The sequence below is a fragment of the Sinocyclocheilus anshuiensis genome, unplaced genomic scaffold (assembly GCF_001515605.1).
Source record: "Sinocyclocheilus anshuiensis isolate Anshui unplaced genomic scaffold, SAMN03320099.WGS_v1.1 scaffold718, whole genome shotgun sequence".
Taxonomy (NCBI): domain Eukaryota; kingdom Metazoa; phylum Chordata; class Actinopteri; order Cypriniformes; family Cyprinidae; genus Sinocyclocheilus; species Sinocyclocheilus anshuiensis.
In genome coordinates, this window is record NW_015546102.1 from 2,420,897 (window position 1) to 2,427,626 (window position 6,730).

Sequence of the window (6,730 nt, forward strand, 5' to 3'; positions counted from 1 at the left end):
GAAATCAATGACGTCCTCCATTTATCAATAAACACAGTGTAACCCTGATTCAGTCTGCTTTTTTTAGTTTACCAAGAGAAAAAAAAATTATATCAGATAAAACAACAAGTAGCTGTCAGGGATTCATCACAGTCACTTCAGTCACCATCCAGAATAATTACCCGATCACAGTCACCTGAGTTCTGATCACCCGCACCTGCTGTCACCAATCAAGCCACACTACAAATACACACACAGCACAGTCACTCACTGTCCGGTCTACCGTTCACTCCTACGAACTGCTCTGGACTCTCTCTGCCAAATTCTCCTAGAACGAATTACCTGCTGTTCCTCCCGCGATCCTCCAACGACTCCTTGGAAACTGTTCCACGATCTCCAACGTAACCGGCATCCGATCCTCACCATCAGAACTCAGATAAGCACCCTGGAACCATTCACTGTGTTGACACTCACCTGCCTTTAACTCACCTATTTCAGTCATCCCCTTACCCAGTCAATAAACCATCCTGATTTGCACTTACCTGTTGTGTCTGGCCTTGCTTTGTGACAGTAGCATTCATTTGTAAGGGAAATCATAGCTTTATTGTCTTTTTACCAGTGAAATTTGGCTCGGTTCACCACTTGCCCATTCAGTTCTATTCACACATCACATGTCTGTATGACAGACAATATAATCACTAACTTATTATGAGAAAAATGAATGAGGGTCTCCTCGTAATTTGTCATGTGTGACCTGGCTCTGGTTAGCCTGGAGCTCTGGGGTGTCTGTGTTGACTACAATGCCCATGAATGGCCGTTTGACTGACAGCTCCTGGGCAGATGAATCCAGCAGACTGTCACCCCGTATCAAAGATGGGGCAGGTGCTGACTGAGACAGGCCAAGCATAGCATATAAGGCCAACACTAAAATTAACTTTCTCAACACCCCTCCCAGCAGGCAGCCAGAGATGAGGACATTGAAGAAGAAAATGAAGGGGGAAAGAGAGAGAGACAAAAAAAAAAAAAGATGGACGAGAAGAATAGAGGAGGCACAGTGAGAAAAACCGAGTAAATGGACTTAAGTTCCTGTGTGCGAGCAGCAGGCCTGTGGGTGTTGCAGGCGTATGAAGTTGAGTCAGCTCTCAGGTGGACTGTCAGAGTGATTGGGTCTGAATACATTAGACATGGTGAAATGAGAAAGCTACCATGTCACATTGCTCAGAATGTGCATTTATTAGCTTTCAACTGCATATAAACTGTGATAAACTGTCAATAACTGTGCACAGCCATTTGTTATGCTATCCGTTTGTTCAATACACACACGCGCGTATGTATATATTATATATTCATTGCTGTTAGCGAGATATAGAGATTTACACTACCATTCACACATGATTTTTTTCTTTCTTCTTTCTTTCTTTTTTTACTTACTATTCATCAAAGAATCCTGGAAAAGTATCATGGTTCCATAAAAATATTAAGCAGCACAGGTGTTTATTATTATTTTTTTTGTTACATTGATGATAATAAGAAATATTTCTTGAGCGGCAAAACAGCACATTAGAATGATTTTTGAAATATCATCTGACACTCAAGACTGAAGCTTTGCAATCACAGGGATAAATTACATTTTAAAACATATTAAAATAGAAAATAGTCATTTTCAAATTATAATAGTATTTCCCTATATTATTTTAAATAAATGCTTACTTGGTCCTAGTTTTGACTGGTAGTGTATATACCAATTTTGACTGTACTACATTTTCATTAGCACTTTGAATTTATTGCAATATAGCCTAGTTTTCCTGTATACATGGCTGTCTATCTTCTTCAATTCTGTTTTAAAAAACAAGATATAGTGTGATTTATAGATGTCATATAAGGTGAATTTAGGTAAATTGGGACATATTTGTCCCAGTCATCTCAATGGCAAAACGTCTTCCAGTTTACCTGAATTCACCTACAGTATGTCAAGAACAATGTTCAGTATGATGGTAGTCTGTGTGTGTTATGACCAAAATAAAATGAAGATTATAAAACGAAACATTTAATGGCTAAAAATAGTGCAAGTGAGCCTTTGCTGTCTTATATAAACTCTTTCAAGATTCAGGATTCCCAGTAGCTACTAGTTGTCTCAAGTGAGTGTGTCCCTTCCAGCTAAACCAGCCTAGAGCTGCCCTTAATCATCAGCATATCTCAATGTTCTCTTCCCCTTTGGTCATGGAAATGAAGGTCAATAGAAATAATTGCTGATTTGTCTCATGTATCAAGGTTTCACAAGCATCTGCATTTTATCTCTAAATGCAAATAGCTGGACAAAGACCTCCATTGGGGAAAATACTATCAAAAATCAGCCTAGGCAGCTTCTCTCAGATTGATTGTAGGATGTTAAAATAATTAGTTCCTATGTCCTACTTCAAATCCATCTCAAAATGAAGAAATTCCCTTTGCTTCCTTTGTTTCCTTTCTTAGTTCTATTCGTATTCAGTATATCAAGGGTAATCAAACCATTTCTGGAATCTTAGGTTTATGAGTAAAATGGTTTGTGGTTTTTCATGTTTTGTTCTACAGCATCAATTACAGTCAAATCTCAAACGTTCTCAAAATTCTCAAAATGTATACTACTACAACAACGCTCTCAACTCTGGCCCTCGGGGTCCACTTTCCTGCAAAGTTTAGCTCCAACCTTGATCAAACTTGCCTGCTAGTAGCTTTCTAGTAATATTGAAGACCTTTATTAGCTTGTTCAAGTGTGTTTGATTAGGGTTGGAGTTAAACTCTGCAGGAAAGTGGACCCCAAGGGCAAGAGTTGAGAACGTTGAGAAAACTTTCCAGGCTAACCAACAGGGAACATTCTTGGGAACGTTCTGGGAACCAACAACTAACTATAGTTCTTAACTCTGGCCCTCGGGCTCCAATTTCCTGCAAAGTTTAGCTCCAATCATGATCAAACTCGCCTGCTAGTAACTTTCTAGTAATACCGAAGAAATTGATTAGCTTGTTCAGAAGGGTTTGATTAGGGTTGGAGTTAGACTCTGCCGGGAAGTGGACCTCGAGTTGAGAACCTATGATAAAAACGAACAAATTGCTGCTAAAGGACTACAACTAGGCCTACCACAAATATGCTCGACGAATCCGACAACCTGCGTCCTTATACAGCAACTTGTGAACTGTTTCTCACAGCGAATTCCAAATTTAAAAATAAATAAACTTTTTACGTATGTATGACTGCAGTCTCAAGTAACGTTAACCATAAAAGGAAAACCGCCATTCTAGAAACCCATTAGAAGTTTCCAAAGGAACTGATGGCTCACAAATGCTAATTATTTTCAGGGTTTTAGGACTGAACAGCATTATTCTGCTATTAGTGCAAACATAACAGCGTCAAGAAACACGAGCTCTTGTGTAGTGTTAAGAGAGAGCGAGTGCTACCTCCTAGCGGCTAAAAACGGAATAAAATTATGAGCCAAAAATAAGTCTCCCTGAACAAGGGCCATCATCAGACTTATCTTTTTTTTTTTTGTGTGAAAGATAGAAAAATGGTGTAACAAAAACACTATGTTGTCTGTAAACTGAACTTGCTGTTCATTATGAAAGAATCTTCTCCTAATTGAATCTAATCCAATTACAACAGCATTTACTCTCTGCTTCACTGTTCATTCAGTCAGTTTAATTAGCGCAGTTGTCTCCTCCTCAGCACCTCTTGATGTATGCCTGATTCTATGGCTAATTATCTACTGTATTGATCACTGGAGGCAACTGTCGATTTATTTTACAGCTGTGGAGAGCAGTTACTCTCCATTTGACATTCTCATTAGGATTCAGCAGGAGATATTTAGTGGGCAGATAACATCTCATTCAACAAAGGCAAGACAGGGTTACATATGAAGAATTGTGGCCTCTTCTGCTCATATGGACATGCTGAAAACATCGATTCTTTAAGAGGCTGGGAGACGATTGTGTGGAATGGATTTCATCTGGAGGACTGGAGGAGACATGGAGTCATTAATAGAGTCGCCTATTTCGAGGTAATTACTTGAATTACATTTTAGCTTTATTTTTTTATTCCACAGATGTTCTGTTTTAAATAGAAGAGCTAAAATATCAGAGTGTGATGGATAGATTATATTGCTGCAGTTAATGAACTGTTTTTGTGCCAAGATACAATCAACAGAATACTTAGTTCATTATTTAATAACTTTAACTAAAGATAAATTAGTAGGCCTAGCTTTACTGAAATTGACATTTTTTTGGGTTATGCTATATACAATTATGGTTATTGGTTCTAACCATAACCCTATTAGGTACTACTAATTCATGACTAAAGAATAGCACTAGATAATACCATTAAATAAGGTGTTAAATTAAATCATATTTAAATAAAGTTAACAATGGAGATGTGTACAAAAGAAGTAACTTTAAAAAAAAAGTATATCTCTTAAAAAACTAAATCTAATAAAAATCATTTTACCAACATATGCATTTTACTAGCCTAGCCATATTTGCAGTTTGGTTCCTGAACTTCCTCTACTAAAAACTATTAATTAATAATAATATTAATATATATATTTATTTAAAAATTTATTTATTTACACACAAACACACACACACATTCAATAGAAATACATCATTTTGATATTTAAGAATATATTTTAAATATTTTAGAAAACATTTTAATGTGTTGTTTACATAAATTATGTGGCTTTTAACAGCCATTCATGCTGAAGTGAGATGTTCAAGAAATTCTTGAAATGTTGAAATGTAAGCCAAATTATTATTATTATTATTATTATTATTATTATTATTATTATATGTTGTGTTGTAGATTATTTAGTTATTGTGGCAGAAATTATTAGTGCATTAGTCAATTTTCAGACAAAATTATACAAAACTAAAATAATCCATATTGGCATTGGTTGTAAAAATGTTAGGTGATGTTAGGTGATACATTTACAGTAACTGTTAGTAAATAAATAAATATTTGTTTTTAAATGCAATTTATTATTCTTATTATTGTTATTATTATTATTATTCAAAAACTACATTTTTGTTTGATAAGAATAAGAGGTTTTGTGAGAATGCCTGTTTCCGTGATCTGTGTGTGGTCAGATCTACTCTTTCACAGTAGAGCTAATATCTCAGTGCACTGCTCTACTTTTCTTCATACTTTAAGCTGGTAATCAAGGCTAGAATATCAATAAAAGGCTGGATACGGTTAAAGCAGGATGGGGGGCTGTCTCCCCTTACCAGAAGGATTAAACTCAAAGCACTTGATGAAATGATAGTTGACAGTGTTATTGGGGTTCAGAGGTCTGTAAGGCAGGGTGCAGCGGGGGGCTGATAAATTGCCCCACACCATCAGAGACAAATATAGACCAGCCTGCAGCTCCAAATCCACATGCCCCTCACGTCTCTTCACGGGTGTGCATCTGTGTGCATGTGCATGACAAACAAATTTCTGCAAACACAGATCACAAATGCTCCAAATAAAGTACAACAGGCCCTGTTTTCTGGAAATGAAAAGTCATGCAAGCTTGACAGTGTTTGAAATCTCAAATTGTGGTAACCTGAGCAAAATTATGTAACTACATCAACAAGATACTCTGGCTGCGATACTCAACTCGATATGCCTGTGTGAGGTCATCATAAGCATTCCATCTCTTAGCATGTGCCTCTAAGGGTCTGATCGCATCTGTACTCCAACCACCAAAACCAGGGCTCACCTACAGCCCTCAGCGGGCATCATGGAATGTGTGGATTTAAGGAGCCTCTTCACTGTAGCCCAGTTCATAAAGGCCAGATGTGACCACGGCCTGATAGCTGGTGCCAGCAAGAATAAGAAGTATTTTTTTTTTTTAGGTGAAGATCATATACCCCAAGAACAAGACACAACTCTGCTACCTGGATAAGGTGCATTTTGCAATGTTATTTTAGTATTGTTAACTTACTATTATGGTATTTAATCATATTTTTAATGTATTATTATATTATCTTATATCTTATTATTATCTTATTATCTTACAATTTATTATAATTTTTTTTATTTTATATTTAGTGATTTTATTGTTTTGTCATTTTTAATAGATTTTTAAAATATGATATTTCTATTTAGTTTTTATTGATTTTGATATCAGTTTGTCATTTTAGTACTTTAAATAAAAATTTTAAATGTTGCTTTGACAACTAACTGATAAAAAATAAGTTTTTTCATATTTATATGTTTACATTTATATACATTTTCATTATTTCATTTTATTTCAGTCTTATTTAAATGAACAAAAAGTTTTTAATAGTTTTAGTTTTTGTTAATGATCACAACACTGGCATTGGGTCAGAAATCATATGTGACCCTGGACCACAAAAATATTTATACATCATCTGAAAGCTGAATAAATAAGCTTTCCGTTGATGTATGGTTTGTTAGGATATGACACTATTTGGCTTGAGAATCTGGAATCTGAGGGTGCGAAAAAATCGAAATATTGAGAAAATCGCCTTTGAAGCTATCCAACTGAAGATCTTAGCAATGCATATTACTAATCAAAAATGAGGTTCCCTTTCAGTCAGTCACGTTCGACGTTATGTCAGTCGTGACTGACGAATTGGGATCTCGCCCGAGAGCCCAATCATCTTCGAGTGTTAACTAAACAAGCCAATGACAGTTGGCGTGCGTGTTTCGCCACGCGCACCCCGCCACACAGCGCGGGTATAAAAGGAGAGCACGTGCAAACGAACATCAGTTTTTCACTGA

The 6,730-nt window shown here is 36.2% G+C and overlaps 1 pseudogene; it reads left to right on the forward strand.

Annotated features, from left to right (window-relative positions):
* Nucleotides 1–779: 779 nt before the first annotated feature.
* LOC107700499 (very-long-chain enoyl-CoA reductase-like) overlaps nt 780–6,730 on the forward strand; it is a 14,173-nt pseudogene continuing 8,222 nt past the window's right edge.